The 14507-nt window shown below is 40.3% G+C and overlaps 1 protein-coding gene across 3 annotated transcripts in view; it reads right to left on the reverse strand.

The window, feature by feature from the left end:
• The window catches only part of VMP1 (vacuole membrane protein 1), a 136688-nt gene that overhangs the window by 117476 nt on the left and 4705 nt on the right, over window positions 1-14507 (reverse strand). The window contains exon 1 of one of the 3 annotated variants that reach the window (XM_021928257.2): window positions 3593-4165. The exons of the other annotated variants lie outside the window; for them this stretch is intronic. The gene's annotated coding sequence lies outside the window, so the exon portion shown is untranslated. Of the gene's footprint in view, window positions 1-3592; window positions 4166-14507 lie in introns of those variants that run through there. 3 annotated transcript variants of the gene reach the window in all.

Below are 14507 nucleotides of genomic sequence, written 5' to 3' on the forward strand. Positions count from 1 at the left end.
GGCGCGGTGGTGGGCGCCTGTAGTCCCAACTACTTGGGAGGCTGAGGCAGGAGAATGGCATGAACCCACGAGGCGGAGCTTGCAGTGAGCCGAGATCGCACCACTGCACTCCAGCCTGGACGACAGAGCAAGCAAAAAAAAGAAAAAAGAGTCTAAAAGACTGGAGAAATTTGTAAATCTATCTAAACATCAGTTTTTCTTAGTTTGTAAAACAGAGATAATATGACACACATCAGAGGGTTGAGAATTAAACAAGGTAATGTACATAAAATACTAACATATTGCCTCACCTTTCATGTGACCTCAACATATACTAGCTATGATGAAGACCATGAAGTAGAAAATACTATGGGAGCTCAGAGGACGATATATTCAGACGAGTTCATAGACGCTGAAAGTTTAACTTTGTAAACTTAAGTCATACTTGTGTGAAGATTCAGCAAAAAAGATAATGTAGCTCAAGCAATTACAAAACAACAACAACAAAAACCAAAGATGTTAGAGCATCAGAATAGGATTACAAAATGGAAATCTATTTCACAAATCTGAATTTTATTAATAAAAAAATCAACTGAGGATGTTTGAAATGGAACCATATAAAAAGGTTAATGATTTTCCACCTGCCATTTAACTTGAAACTATACTTAAGTTCTGCAAATACTTAAAACTATGTGAGTTTGGCTGGTTGTGGTGGCTCATGCCTGTAATTCCAGCACTTTGGGAGGCTGAGGTGGGCAGATCACCTGAGGTCAGGAGTTCAAGACCAGCCTGGCCAACATGGCAAAACCCCATCTCTACTAAAAATACATAAATTAGCTGGGTGTGGTGGCTTGCGCCTGTAATCCCAGCTTTTCGGGAGGCTGAGGCAGGAGAATCACTTGAACCCAGGAGGTGGAGGTTGCAGTGAGCCAAGATCGCACCACTGCACTCCAGCCTGGGCAACAGAGCAGGACTCCATCTCAAGCAAAAAAAAAAAAAAAAAACCTATGTGTTTTCATATTCAACCAAATCTTATAGGCAATATCTTTTAAAAATATTTTAAAGATATTTAAACATTTGTAAATATCTAAATATATGATACTTGCATATAAGATATTTAAGGATATTTAAGATATTTTAAAGCCAGCCATTCATCTCTATCACAGTAAGTAAAATTTATTGAATCTGTGATGAAAAGATAAACAGGGCGCAAAAGGGTTTGCTTTACAAATAACATTCTAAAACCTTTCCCTACAAAACACTGACAATTGAACTCATTTGCCCCTATTTACTCTTTCCCACAGTGTCATTGTTTTACTCAAAACATTTTGGGTCTATGAGTGTGTACTTATAACAATGGTATTGCACAATTATTTGAACGTTTTGTTTTTAAGCTATTGCAATAGTGGTTTTCATTTGAGCAAATAATGTGTTCTTACACAATGTGCTAAAAAAGAAGAGCATACTGACATTTTCTTCTCCAAAATTCTGTTTAGAAAACATAATAGTCTGAAATTTTGTTTTGTAAGAAATAACCCAGGGAATGAAGTTATTTTCATCAGTCTATTTCTTCATGAACAAAATAAATTCGCAGTTTAAAAAACAACTTTTCAAAACCTTTTTGTCATTCCCAAAAGAAGGAAATATAGCGTAAGGCCAAACAAGAGGGCCACTGAGGTTTTAAACAGTTAAGCTTAAAAAGAATCAAACCCGTGTTTTTTTTTGTTTTTGTTTTTGTTTTTTTTTTTGCATTTTGACCATTTAGGATGATTTAAAACCATCCCAAGTATGAAACAATCAAAATAAAACAACCACTAGTGTTCTAAATAGTTAAGCTTATAAAAACTTCAAAGCTTTTCTGTATTTTAACCATTTTGTAAAGGATTTTACATTTTTCCTTGCCTTTCAAAATTCCCTTGAAAACATCCTCAATTACTTTGCCTCTTCTTCCCCCAATCATACATACTGTAAAACTTTGCAAAACTGCAATGCCTCCAGAATCCTCTGCATTCTTATGATCTGTCTAAGCAGCTGAACATAACTGAAGAAAATCACACAATTACACAGCCACTTCAAATTCTTAATTCAACAAATATGTATCAATGGTCCATTATGTGCCAATTATTATTATCATCATTATTATTTTAAGACAGTCTCACTGTGTTGCCCAGGCTGGAGTGCAGTGGCATGATCTCAGTTCACTGCAACCTCTGCTTCCTAGGTTCAAGTGATTCTCCTGTCTCAGCCTCCCAAGTAGCTGGGACTACAAGCACCCACCACCACGCCCAGCTAATTTTTGTATTTTTAGTAAAGATGGGGTTTTACTATGTTGGCCAGGCTGGTCTTAAACTCCTGACCTTGTGATCAACCCACCTCGGCCTCCCAAAGTGCTGGGATTACAGGTGTGAGCCACCGTGTCCCGCCTATTATTATTTTTGAGACAGAGTCTCACTCTGTTTTGCAGGCTGGTGTGCATAGCACAATATTGGCTCACTGCAACCTCCGCCTCCCGGGTTCAAACAATCCTCCTGCCTCAGCTTTCTAAGTAGCTGGCACTACATGTGTGCACCACCATGACAGGCTAATTTTTATAGAGATGGGGTTTCGCCATGTTGTCCAGGCTGGTCTCAAACTCCTGGGCTCAAGTGATCCGCCCATCTCAGCCTCCCAAAGTACTAGGATTAAAGGCTTGAGCCACTGTGCCCAGCCCAGTTATTAAGATGCCAAATCTCAAACCTAAAATTGATGATTCCTGCTAATAATCTTTTTTTTTTACTTTGACAATATTTCATTCTTTGTTCTTGCTCCTAAAATGTTTTACCCTCTTTTTTCCTTTCTTATTTTCAGACGCTGACTTTTTTTTTTTAGACAGGGTCTCACTCTGTCCCCTGGGCTGCAGTGCAGTGGTGCAATAATGGCTTACTGCTCCCTCGACCTCCTGGGTTCAAGTGATCCTCCCACTTCAGCCTCCCGAGCAGCTGGAACTACAGGAAGATGCCACCATGTCAAGCTAATTTTTGTATTTTTTTTGTAGAGACTGGGTTTCCTCATGTTGCCCAGGCTGGTCTTGAACTCCTGGGCTCAAGTGATCCCCCAGCCTTGGCCTCCCAAAGTGCTGGGATTACAGGTATGAACCGTGTCCAGCTCTGTCACGTTTTTTAAAATAATAAAAGCAGTGAGAGAATTCGCCAATCCCACTACTACTAAGCCTACTAAAATATTTACACTTCACTCATGTCAGCATTCTTTCTCTCTTTATGACTCGGCAGTGTCCTCTACTTACCAAAGGCCATTATGTCAATATATATATCATTCCCTTCCTCCTTCTCAGGGACTTGACTCCTTCTGTTCTCACTGTGTAATCAATCTTTACCCCTTTATTCTCACCAGAAAATAAGCATTATTCAGTATTTCCCATTTTTCATTCCTCCTTCATAAACAGTTCTCAAAAGAGTTGCCTACATACAGTCTCCACTTACTCATCACTATATTTCTGCCTGATTCATTGTGGTATGACTTCTGCCCCGACAAATAAAAATAAATTGCTTTTGTGAAGATTACTGATTGCCTCCATTTGCCAAATCCAAAGGACACATCTTACTGAACCTCTTACCTTCACTGAACACAAGTATCCACTCTCTATTTCTTGAAATACTTTCATTTTTCTTCCTATTTCTCTGACGGTTCCCCCTGCTCTACGTCCTGGGGTTCTTCAAAGCCTGGTCCTAGATTCCTTTTTGTATTCCCTTTATACTCTCTCCCTAATGATGTCATCTATTCACTCAGCCTTAAATACCCTCTACATACTGACAATTCTTTCTTTCAAAGGCAAAATGATGTTGTGATACTGCTTTATGAAAGTGCTTTATGAATATGCTGTAAGAATAATTAGAATCACAGAAGGAACCTTAGAGAGTATCAAGCCTATTCTACTTATTCACAGATAAACATCTCAGAGGTAAGTGACTTGTGTAATGTCACAGAACAAGCTAGTGACAAACCTGGAGGCAGGACCCAGATACAACGGTCATCTTAGGAGTACACTGACCTATTGGGAAGACAACCCCACCCTCCAAACTAACCAAAGATTATTTTTCTGAGAATATTGAAAGGGACAAGCTCAATTTAGAAAAGTGAGGTAACATAAGAGCTGGCCCCAAAATGTGATTTAGGAGTTAAAGACTCAAATCTTTTTTCTTGAGATCGTCTTTCTCTGTCACCCAGGCTGGCGTGCAGTGGAGCAATCACAGCTCACTGCAACCTCCACCTTCAGTGGAGCAATCAGAGCTCACTGCAACATCTGCCTTCCAGGTTCAAGCCATTCTCCTGCCTCAGTCTACCCAGTAGCTGGGATTACAGGCACGGGCCCCCATGCCCGGCCAATTTTTTTGTATTTTTTAGTAGAGATGGGGTTTCACCATGTTGGCCATGCTGGTCTTGAACTCCTGACCTCAGGCAATCCGCTAGCCTCGGTCTCCCAAAGTGTTGGGGTTACAGGCATAAGCCACTGTGCCTGGCCTAAGACTCAAATCTAATCAAAATGGGAGTACAGGTTGCTGTAAGTTTTTTATGTTACACTGGGGGGCATTATTAGGCTGGATTCATAACCATAAAATTATTAACTAAACTGCCTGAAAAAAATAATTTAAGGGGACTGGTTTTATGATAAAAGAGAAGTTAAACAAAACAAAATGGTAACTCTATCTCCAGCACAGTGCTAGCCTATAAACCTCGTATCTATTGGGGCACACAGCATGATTATCAAGGCCTTTGATCATCTCACCATCCATCTTTGAATTCATGCTCCCAAATAGTATTTTGTGTATAATCTGACTTCTCATGCCAACTGGCTATAAGGAGAGTATATGCTTGTAATGGGTTGAATTGTGCCCCCTCAAATTCATATGGTGAAGTCCTAATACTCATGTGACTATAATTTGGAGATACTGCCTTTAAGAAGCTAATTAAGGTTAAATGAGGTAATAAGGGTGGTACCCTAATAAGGACTCACGTCCTTATTGGAAGAAGTACCAGACAGTTTTCTCTTCTACCTGGACACAGAGGAAAGACTACGTAAGGACACAGAGAGAAGGTGGCTGTCTGTAAGCCGGGAAGAGAGTCCTCACCAGAAATAAACCCTGCTGGTACCTTGATCTTGGACTTGCAGCCTACAAAACTGGGAGAAAAACAATTTCTGTTGTTTAAACCATCCGGTCTGTGGTATTCTGTCATGACAACCCTAGCAGAGCAATACAATGATGATTAGTATAAATAAGGGTATCCAGATTGCAGAATAGTTTTGTTTGTTTTGTTTTGTTTTTTTGTAGAGACAGAGTCTCACTATGTTACCCAGAGTGATCTTCTGGGTACCAAGTGATCCTCCTGTCTCGGCCTCCCAAAGTGCTAGGATTACAGGTGAGAGCCATCTTGTCTAGCTAGACTACCTTTTTTCCAGAAAAACCTGGTGTATTTTACTGCATGTGTCTTCAAACTGCAACAGTGACTAATCTAGCATCAACATACCCTGTTAATCTTACTTATTATCATCTTCATCATGACCCATTTTATAGGGAAAAGGGAAAACTTGGTGGCTGAAAGCTGTCAATATGTCCTGACTTACTAGTTATACGACTTTAGGTTAAATAATTTGCATTTGTGCATATTTGTAAAATATCTCCATCCTTATTTTTCTTTTTTGAGATGGAGTTTTGCTCTTGTTGCCCAGGCTGGAGTGCAATGGCGTGATCATGGCTCACTGCAACCTCCGCCTCCTGAGTTCAAGCGATTCTCCTGCCTCAGCCTCCCGAGTAGCTGGAATTACAGGTGCGTGCCACCACACCCAGTTATTTTTTGTATTTTTAGTAGAGACAGGGTTTCACCATGTTGGCCAGGCGGGTCTCAAACTCTTGACCTTAGGTGATCTACCCACCTTGGCCTCCCAAAGTGCTGGGATTACAGGTGTGAGCCATTGCGCCCAGCCCCCATCCCTATTTTTATGTCACCCTTAAATGTTTTTGTTTTGTTTTGGGGGATTCTCAACAAGTTAGTTTCTCTACTTTAAGATAATTTTTTTTTTTTGAGATGGAGTTTCGCTCTTGTTGCCCAGGCTTGAGTGCAATGGCACAATTTCGGCTCACTGCAACCTCTGCTTCCTGGATTCAAGTGATTCTCCTGTCTCAGCCTCCCAAGTAGCTGGGATTACAGACGTCTGCCACCACGCCCGGCTAATTTTTTGTATTTAGTAGAGATGGGGTTTCACCATGTTGGTCAGGCTGGTCTGGAACTCCTGACCTCTCAGGTGATCCACCCGCCTCAGCCTCCCAAAGTGCTGGGATTACAGGTGTGAGCCATCACGCCCAGCCAAGATAAATTATATATACGTACACCACACAGTGACTGGCACATAGTAGTCACTTAATGTTTCTCCATGCTCTTTAATATTTTTAATGGAGTATCATACCCATTAATCTCCATGCTTCTTGAATGTCACAATTTTCCAAAAAAATCATGGTAAATGCTGCCCTGAGTATTCACTTACAGGTACTTCCTTTCCATATTAGTATGCTATACAAAAGCCTATGTAACTGGTTTCCACAGACTACATAACAGAAGTAGCCACAGATTTAGAACAATCTTAGCTTGTGTTGTATAACAAAAATGAATTATTCTTCATCAATCTAAACATCTTGAAATGTACTACAAGGATAATCCATCAAAAATTATTAGGAGGTAAAAGGGTTCTAGTCTATCCACATAGCTAAAGTAAGATGAAATAATCATTTTTAAGGAGAGCCACTTTTCAAAATTCAATCGAATAGCACTAATTTTTGAAATCTGTGATGACAGAATGTCAGTGAGATTCCTAGATGTAGGAGTAAATCCAAGTATTCCTAGTCTGTTTAAAATGTTGAAATGTCCTCAAACAGAAATCTAACACATATTCTTGACCTTCAGTGGCATCTACTTTGCACCGAGTGCACGTTTGTAAGTTAGTTTTGTTTGTAAGAATGAGGTTGCTAAAACAAATCTTATAGGTCTGTGGATGGGGTTGAGAAGACAGAAACCGGGCAGAAGCATAACGCAAACATCAAATAATTTTCATTTTGAACACTTACATAGATACAAGAAATGCATTAAGAGTGTAACAGACCTTAACTGAAGCTGAAGCATTTAAAACAGAGTTAACATTAAATGTGGGGTTTTTTATGTTTGTTTCCTGCAGAAGTGCTTAGAAAAAATCAGCTCACAAAGGTTCTTTGTAGGCTGTATATCCAGTGCTAAGACTATAATACTCCATTCATTTTAAACATTAGCCACACTTGTAATACAAAAACAATGTGCAAGTAAATTACTGAGAGTCCCCCCCAAGCAAAACAAAAAACATTTATGGATAACATGATAAAAGCATCTCCCTGAGTAATATAAGAGTTATTGGAAAAGTTAACAAGGTAGAAAAGGAAAAGAAAGTGAGAGTAACAGAACCATTGATTTTCATTTTCTTAGCAACCTAATTCCAAAATAAAACGAACATACTTCCTTTAAAAAAAAATCATCTATCCAGATGAATTTTACTTTCTCAAGTAAAAAATTATGTCAGTGTGCTCAATAAAACACATTGTTCTTCATACAAGGCACACAAAGACAGCCAATAAGTACTACGCTTCTCAGTAACCTTTCTTGCTTTCAGAAGTATCTATATTTTTTGTTGTTTGTTTTGTGACAGGGTCTTCCTCTGTCACCCAGAGTGCAGTAGCACGGTCACAGGTCACCACAGGCTGGAACTCGGGCTCAAGCGATGCTCTGGCCTCAACCGCCAGAAGTATCTTTTCTTAATTGGATTAGACTACTCCAAAATAGCTGTAGATTTCCCTAAAACTGTTAAGATTAAGGAACTGTGACTTACTCTTGGAAACAAAATAATCTGAGTAATATATCTTGACAAATGAGGCTTTGATAGTTTTCCACTTGTGCAGGGGTATAAAGCCAAAGATAATTCAAATAGAATGCACAATATCAGAATAACTATCAGATCATCTGACACTCTGAATCAGATAACAGTATCTACCATGTGGTTGTTCCAGTTAAACAACATGTACTCTGAAAATTCATAATGATGTGAATGGGAATATATGAAAAAAATTTATTGAATCTTTTTCAACTTTCTAAGGTCTTGGGAAGGGCTAGGCATGATGGCTCACACCTGTAATAATCCTATCGTTTTGGGAGGCCGAGACAGGAAGATCATTTGAGGCCAGGAGGTCCAGACCAGCCTGGGAAACATAGTGAGACCCCATCTCTTAAAAGAAAAACAAAACAAAACAAAACAAAAAAACAATTAGCCAGGTGTGGTGGTATGTGCGTATAGTCCCAGGTACTTGGGAGGCTGAGGCCAGAGGACTGCCTGAGTCCAGAAGTTTGAGGTTGCAGTGAGCTATGATTGTGGCACTGCACCTCAACCTGGGCGATAGAGTAAGACCGTGTTAAAAGAAAAGAAAAGAAAATTAGCCGGGCGAGGTGGCGGGCGCCTGTACTCCCAGCTACTCGGGAGGCTGAGGCAGGAGAATGGCGTGAACCTGGGAGGCGGAGCTTGCAGTGAGCTGAGATCCGGCCACTGCACTCCAGCCTGGGCAACAGAGCCAGACTCCGTCTCAAAAAATAAAATAAAATAAAACAAAATAAAATAAAATGCCAAATTAGGATACAATTTAAAAGCATTCAGAATCTCCATAAATCTCCCAATAATGGATCAGCAGGTTATGAGGGTACGTATTTCTGGAGTAAAAAGTTCCTCAACTTAAATCTAGTGATGTATAAAATACACTCAACTCATCACAGGTTTCTAATTGCTGAAAAATTAGAAACTGTCCTGGGTCTAATTTTTTTTTTTTCCTTTTAAAAACAAAGTCTAGGCCGGGCGCGGTGGCTCAAGCCTGTAATCCCAGCACTTTGGGAGGCCGAGACGGGCGGATCACAAGGTCAGGAGATCGAGACCATCCTGGCTAACACGGTGAAACCCCGTCTCTACTAAAAATACAAAAAACTAGCCGGGCGAGGTGGCGGGCGCCTGTAGTCCCAGCTACTCGGGAGGCTGAGGCAGGAGAATGGCGTAAACCCGGGAGGCGGAGCTTGCAGTGAGCTGAGATCTGGCCACTGCACTCCAGCCTGGGCGACAGAGCGAGACTCCATCTCAAAAAAAAAAAAAAAACAAACAAAAAAAACAAAGTCTTGCTCTGCTCTGTCACCCAGGCTGGAGTGCAGTGGTGCCATCTCGGCTTACCACAACCTCCACCTCCCAGGTTCAAGTAATTCTCCTGTTTCAGCCTCTGGAGTAGTTGGGATTACAGGCATGCGCCACCATGCCCGTTAATTTTTGTATTTTTAGTAGAGACAGGGTTTCTCCATGTTGGCCAGGCTGTTATCAAATGCCTAACCTCAGGTGATCTGCCTGCCTTGGCCTCCCAAAGTGTTGGGATTACAGGCATGAGCCACTGTGCCAGAGGTGGGAGGTAGGAGGATCGTTTGAGGCCAGGAGTTCGAGACCAGACTGGCCAACATTGTGGAACCCTGTCCGTATTAAAAATACAAAAGTTAGCCGGTAGTGGTGGTACAGGCCTGTAGTCCCTGCTTCTTGGGAGGCTGAGGCACAAGAACCACTTGAGCCTGGGAGGTGGAGGTTGCAGTAAGCACAGCTGGCGCCACTGTGCTCCTGCCTGGGTGACAGAGCAAGAGTCTGTCAAATAAATAAATAAATAAATAAATAAATAAAGAGATTAGAAAAAGAAAAATCCCATTTCTCATTTTTGTTAATCTACTTCTAAATGTTCATGCAGTTTTTCATTACCAATGCAATCTTAGCAAAACATTTTCATCAAAAAGATGGGGGACTAACAGTAAGGTCAAGAATTAAGATAATGAAGGAATACCAGACTAGAGTTGGGAGATTTGGCTAACTGTGAGACCTTGGCATTGTCACTTCACATGCCTGATTCTCTTTTTCCTCATTCAATTATTAGACACACGGAGTAAATGAGTGCCATAATTTCCTTTCTAATTGTAAAAAAAAGTCCAACTAGCACAAGGGTAGAGTTTTGGATGTATGTAATAATAACTACTTGTGTATAGCGATTTATAGTTTAAAAATAGTTAACAAACATAATGCTAACAGCCGTTTGTAAGGGACAGTTATTTTTATCCTTGCTTTTTTACAAATGAGAAACTGAGTGCTCCAAGGGCCCCAAATAGCAAGTCGGCAGCATATAAATGTCAAAGCAGGAGTTCAATCTCGCTTGTCCAAGTCCAAATTCCACAGTTCTTCTACTATACAAAACAGCCCACTGAGAGGATTTTCAGTGGTCACTGAGGAATTCTAGAGTCACACACATATGCACACAAGATAAAAAAATAGTCCCAGAAGTTTAGCTTGTCCTAGTATTTTCAAATGTTTCCCATTACTAGAATTAACAGAACACTCATCCCTATTGATTCTTAGGGATGAGTGTTCTTAACAAGTCAGTTAACACTTAAACTAACTGACTATGAAACTCAGATAATATCTATGAAACTCCCTACTTTACTGTCCTTAAATACCTGGGACATTTATACTTGTGTAACTGGGGTGAAAATACTCTCACTGGACTGTTGTGTACAGTAAAGTAGAAGAACTACCGAATTTGGACTTGGAAAAGCCTGGGTGAACATCTGCTCTGACATTTATATCCTCTATTCTTTCTATTCTAAAGCAACACCACTGTAGGAATACGGAACTTTTTCATGAGCCACACTTGATTAAGCTAAGAAACAAGTCTCAAAAAATTGCTAAGAATGGGCATTATAAATGACAATCTCTGATAAGCCAGAAATTATGTCAATCTTTAGTACACACACAAAAAAAAGAAATAAAAAATTTCTAGGTAGTTAGAAGTTAATGCACACAGTCCTAAATAACATAGGTCAAAATAAAAGAAAATTTTAAAATGCTCAGAACTACTAGAAGAAAGTGAATTTAGCAAGGTCACAGGATAAAAGATTACAACTAATACTTTCTGCTACATACTTGGAATAAAAACTGGACTATTATATACTTGGAATAATTTTTTGAAATTTCAGGTTCAGTAACATCTGAAAATATAAAATATTTAGAGACAAATTTAACAAAATATAAGCAAAATCTAAAAAGAAATAAAGAAAGAATAAATTATACAGAGCCTAAATAAATGATTAGCATGTTTTGTTGATTGTTTGGAAGACTCAATATTGTTATCATGTCAATTTCCCCGATATGGTTTGGCTCTGTGTCCCCGCCTAAATTGTAATACCGATGTGCCCAGGGAGGGTCCTGTAATCCCCGCATGTGGAGGGAGGGAGGTGATTGGATCATGGGGGCGGTTTCCCCTATGCTGTTCTCATGACAGTGAGTGAGTTCTCATGAGATCTGATGGTTATGCGTTTGACAGTTCCTCCTTCACACTCTTCTCTCTTCTGCTGCCTTGTGAAGAAGGTTCCTGTTTCCCCCTTCCACCATGATTGTAAGTTTCCTGAGGCCTTCTCAGCCACACAGAACTGTGAGTCAATTAAACCTCTCTCCTTTACAAATTACCCAGTCTCAGGTAGTATCTTCATAGCACTGTGAAAACACACTAATACATCCCCCAAAGTAATGTATAGCCTTAATGAAGATCAATCAAATTCAAGCAAGTTTTATTAAAAAAGCAATTCAAATTTTTACAGAAATGCAAAAACTTAAAGTAGCGAAAACAATTGGGATGAAGAACAAAGTTGAAGGACTTGCACTAACTGATGTCAACAATTACTATAAATCTACAGTAATCATGACAGTATGGTATTGGTAAAAGGATAGTTAGAAGCCAATGGAAAACAATAGAGAATACAGAAATAGGCTGGGCACAGTGGTTCATGCTTGTAATCCTGGCACATCGGGATGCCAGGTGAGAGGATCATCTGAGTCCCAGAGTTCAAGACCAGCCTGGGCAACATAATAAGACCCCATCCCTACCAAAAAATTTAAAAAATTACTCCTGTGTGGTGGCATGCACCTCATGGTATCTGTGGTCCCAGATACTCAGGAGGCTGAGGTGGGAGGATTGCTTGAGCCTAGGAGGTCAAGGCTGCAGAGAGCCGTGATCGTGCCACTGCAATCTAACAATCTAGCCTGGGTGACAGAGATCCTGGCTTAAGGCCCTCTCCCCGCACCGCTCCCACCCCCCAAAAAAAACCCAAGAACAACTTTCATGTGCTTTAAAATAATTATATATATACATTTGAAAAAAGTGAAAAACCTTGCTCCCCACTCTCCCTGCTAGATGTAACCATTTTTATTAGTTTTGTGTATCTGACCTTTCTTTTTTCAAAGACTCCTGTTATGGTTTGAGTATGTGTCCCCTCCGAAACTCATGTTAAAATTTAACCCCTAATGTGGCAGTCTAGAGAGGCAGGGCCTTTAAGAGGGTCATGGAGGCTCAGCCCTTATGAATGAATTAATCCATTCATAAGTGAATGGATTGATGGGTTATCATGGGGGTGGGACTGGTTGCTTTATAAGCAGAGAAAAAGAGAACTGAGCTTGCACACTCACCTCCGCCTCCATGTGATATTCTCGGCAACTCTGCAGTCCCACCTGCAAGAAGGCCCTTACCCAATGTGGCCATTTGATCTTGAACTTTTCAGCTTCCACAACTATAAAAATTAAATTCCTTTTCTTTATAAATTACCCAGTTTCAGGTATTCTGGTATAAGCAACAGAAAATGGACTAAGACACCTTCTCTCTTTTTTTTTTTCCTTGTGAGACAGAGTCTCGCTCAGTCGCCCAGGTTGGAGTGCAGTGGCATGATCTTGGCTCACTGCAACCTCTGCCTCCCGGGGTCAAGCGATTATCCTGCCTCAGCCTCCCTAGCAGTGGGGATTACAGGTGCCCACCACCACGCCCAGCTAATTTTTGTATTTTTAGTAGAGATGGGGTTTTACCATGTTGGCCAGGCTGGTCTTGAACTCTTGACGTCAAGTGATCTGTGTACCTTGGCCTCTCAAAGTGTTGGGATTACAGGTGGCTCACAACTCTGTAATCAGGGCACAGTGCCTGGCCATAAGACACCTTCTCAGTCTCCTTTGCCAGATCTTTTTTTTTTTTTTTTTTTTAAATTAACTCTCTCTTAGACCCTTATCTGCTGCCTTCCTAACAATTTTTATTTCCCATTGTTTTCCCCAGAACCTGGTGTAAGGCCTGGAACACAAGATGTTTGTTCACTGACTGGATAATGAACAGATAAGGCAATAGATGTCACTGGAAAATGATTTTCCAAGAAAGTGCTAAAAGACATCATTAATTTTTTTTAATTAAAAAAAAAAATAAAGACGGGGTTTTGCTATGTTGTACAGGCTGGTCTCAAACTCCTGGACTCAAGCGATCCACCCAACTCAGCCTCCCAAAGTTCTGGGATTACAGGCATGAGCCACTGCACCCAGGCTCGATCTTTCTTTTACCTGACCTCGGCCCTCTCCTCTTCCTATCTCCCCAAGTGACTCATCTGGTCCATGGTTTAAAATACTATCCCATATTTGTATTTCTGGTTTTGACCTCTAGATTTATATATGTAAATGTGCACGACTTGGATGATTCTTAAGTGTCTCAAAATTAACATGTCCTTTTCTCCCTACACCTACTCACCTTCTTGTAACAAACAAACCTGGTCTTCTCCAAATCTCCCTTCTCCCAGTACCTGGCACAACCACCCACCCAGTCACTAAATCCAGAAGCTTAGTCATCCCTGACTCTTCCCTTTGCCTTACCACTCATCTAATCCAGGACCAAGTCCTATACCAAATATATCTGGTATCCACACACTACTGTCCATTTTCTTTGCTACCCTTCTAGTCCAGACCATCTTCGTCTTCTACTTAGACTACTGCAGTGGACTCTCAACTTCTCTCTCCATTTCTATTCTTGCCCCCTTCAATTCATCGTTCACACATGAGCAACAATCAACTTTTTATAAATCCTATTACTCCTCTACTTAAAATTGCAGAATGATTTCCTACTGCACTCAAAATCAAATTCAAACTCATTCCCTCGGCCTGCAAAATTCTACATGACCTGGATCCTGTATATATTTCCCATATCATCTCATGTCAATGTATTCCAAGTCTATTATGCTCCAGCCTCAAAGAAGCATATATCCACATTGTTAACTCTCTCTTAGACCCTCATCTGCTGCCTTCCTAACAATTCTTATTTCCCATTGTTTTCCCCAGAACCTGGTGTAAGGCCTGGGACACAAGATGTTTGTTTACTGACTGGATAATGAACAGATAAGGCAATAGATGTCACCGGAAAATGATTTTTCCATTCCAAGAAAGTGCTAAAAGACATCATTAAACATCAAAAGTTTAAATTGCCAAATTCTGTGTTATTGCTTACACAGATAATGTAGTCTGTTAATACCAAAAGGTTAACAGAATGGCCCAAAAGAATGCCTCATTTGGTTAGGAATCTCACATATGTTGTAAAATATAC

The sequence above is a fragment of the Papio anubis genome, chromosome 17 (assembly GCF_008728515.1).
Source record: "Papio anubis isolate 15944 chromosome 17, Panubis1.0, whole genome shotgun sequence".
Classification (NCBI taxonomy): domain Eukaryota; kingdom Metazoa; phylum Chordata; class Mammalia; order Primates; family Cercopithecidae; genus Papio; species Papio anubis.